Here is a 2807-nt window from a genome sequence, read left to right on the forward strand (position 1 = left end):
GGTTACCAGGGGTTGGGTGGGAGGTTAGGGAACACTATTATATAGATTTGACTGCTAACCAGAAAGCTATATTTAAAACAATGATAATAGGATAGGTGCCAAAGGAGGCTTAGCAGAGGGTCAAGACATTCATCATCATCATCAAGTAGTAAGGAGGCCACTACCCTCTCTCCTCAGAATGGCAGTGCAGGCCTAATCTACTCACTGCTGTCAAGTTGGATCCAACTCATAGTGAGCCCTCCTTGGGTTCTAAGCCGGTATCACTACAGAGGTAGATTGCCCAACCTTCCTTCTGAGGAGCTGCTGGTGGGTTTGAACCACTGGCCTTCGGGTTAATAGTCAAATGCCTTAGGCACTACACCACCAGAGCTCATGGAGGCCTAATATTGTTGTTGTTGTTATGTGCCGTCAAGTTGGACCCGACTCATAGCGACCCCTCCTTGGGTAGCCGAGGCAGTATCACTACGGAAGTAGATTGCCCAACCTTCCTTCCGAGGAGTGGCTGGTAGGTTTGAACCACCAGCCTTCTGGTTAGCAGTCAAGTGCCTTAGGCCCCCACCTACCAGGGCTCCTGGAGGCCTAATGTTGTTGTTGTTGTTGTTATGTGCCGTCAAGTCGGCCCCGACTCATAGCGACCCCTCCTTGGGGAGCCAGAATTTCAATCCTAACCCAGCAGTAATGAAGAGTTACTCCTTGATTGTCAGTGGATGCCAAAAGATAATTTAATTTTTAATAATAGCTATGTCTAACAATGGTTCATAAACTTCCTGAAAATTTAACAATTGGCTCTCATGAGCCAGCTAGACCTGACTGTAGCACAACACAGTAAAAATGCACATAACCTTTGATCCAGCAACTGTACCTCTAGAAATCTACCTTGAGGAATTATAAATTTCTTTCAAGTTCAGTTATATGACTGTTTGACATTTCTCACTGTATGTCTAATAGGCATTCCAAATTTAACATGTCCCAAACTGAACTTTTAACTAATTGTCCCATAAAACCTGTTCCTTACCCTGTATTTCCTGTCTCAGTAAATGGCTCACCATCACTGAAATGCTCAGGCTAAAAATGTGCAATCCTTCTTGACTCTTCTCTTTTTCTTACACCATCTAAACTGTTAGCAAATCCTGGTGACTGAATCATCAAAATAGATTATGAATCTGATGACTTCTTACCTTCATCATTCAGCCTCATTGGCTCTGACTGTGTGGTATACCATTGTCTGAAGTAATCACTGTGGCTTTGTCAGGGCCAAGCCTGAGTCACACTCATCCCTGGGGGTGTTGAGTCAATTCTGCCTAACTTGGTTAGATGAATGGTTACTGAATGGCAAAAAGAACAGATTTTGTCTATAATGGTACAACATGATTATTTAATTGCTCATGTTCTCTGTTACAAACATTAAATAATTCTATAGATATGTAGTAAACTAAGTGGGAAAAAGGAAAAGAAAAATATATCTAACATTTAGTGTTTGTAGTACTCTGTATAATATTCTCATGTGTAGTATGTTTTCAAATGTGAATTAATTAATTTACATGACCTAAACAAATCCTTTTTTCTAACAAATATTTAAAATTATTTAGAGCCAGTTTGTTTTTTAAAAATTCATGCTAATATTGAATGTAGATTTTTTTTCCTCCCACAAAGAATGAAAAAATATGGTAGTATATGAATGGTAAATTCTTCTATATGGCAAAAATACTTTTGGCCAGTGTTTTCTTTAATTCACGGCTCACACATTTAAAATTAGGTGTAAAAGAAGACCTGTTTTACACCTTTGTGCTAGTATCCATTTAAGCCTCTGTTTAGTTTATTGCTAACTTTTCTGGTTTCTTCATTAGATGCCCAAGGGAGTAGTTTTCTTCATTTGAAATATATAATTGCCAAATAGGGCACAGTTCTAAACTTGAAATATTCATAGTCTTATAAAGTTACCCTGACTTTTTAACTGTAGTAAGTATGTTATATGTAAAATTTCAGAAGAATTATAACCCTTTAAAAGAGATCAGTTGTCTCCATTTAAGCATATATGATTAGTTCTGTTCAAGGACATTGTTGCAATCTATACATTCAACATACTTTGAATGCCACTATATGTGAGAACTGATAGGTGCTGAGATATAGTCTAGGAAACAGTCATGGTTTTGCCTATGCGGATTCACAGTTTAGGTCTATTTTATATAAATAAGATTTGTGCTGTCTGCATGTGACTTGGAAACCTAAACATATACATATGTGTATATATATGTATATATATACATATATATGTATCTGTATGTATTTAAACCAATCCTCAGTGCTTTGCTCCTCCTGGCTCCCTTGTCCTTCAGCTTTACGGGTGATAATTACTTCTTGCTGTTTGTGGTTCTTGAGATCCTCTTCTTCCCCTATTTCTTTTCTTCCTCTTGTGTACATCTTTAGAAATAGTCCCTTTATTAAACTCTCTTAATTTAAGTCCTTTTGAGTATACCATCAGTATTCTGCATGGACCTTGGTTATTATAAACTATTTCAACATGCAATGACAATGAAGGTTGATGTTAGAGATGTTCACATTCTGTTTAACTATGATTTGTTTGGGTAAATGCATTAAAGAGTTATCTGCTTAAGTTCTAAAGCATCATGCCCTTTATCTCCATCTCAGCATCTTATTTGTTTTCTTCATAATTCTCATCCCAAATTGTAACTTTAAAAACTTGCTTATTTATGTTGTTGTTGTTGTTTGCCGTCGAGTCGGCCCCGACTCATAGCGACCCCTCCTTGGGTTTCCGAGGCAGTATCACTATGGAAGTAGGATTGCCC

The sequence above is a fragment of the Orycteropus afer genome, unplaced genomic scaffold (assembly GCF_000298275.1).
Source record: "Orycteropus afer afer isolate SDZICR_OR568_19922 unplaced genomic scaffold, OryAfe1.0 scaffold00145, whole genome shotgun sequence".
Classification (NCBI taxonomy): Eukaryota; Metazoa; Chordata; class Mammalia; order Tubulidentata; family Orycteropodidae; genus Orycteropus; species Orycteropus afer.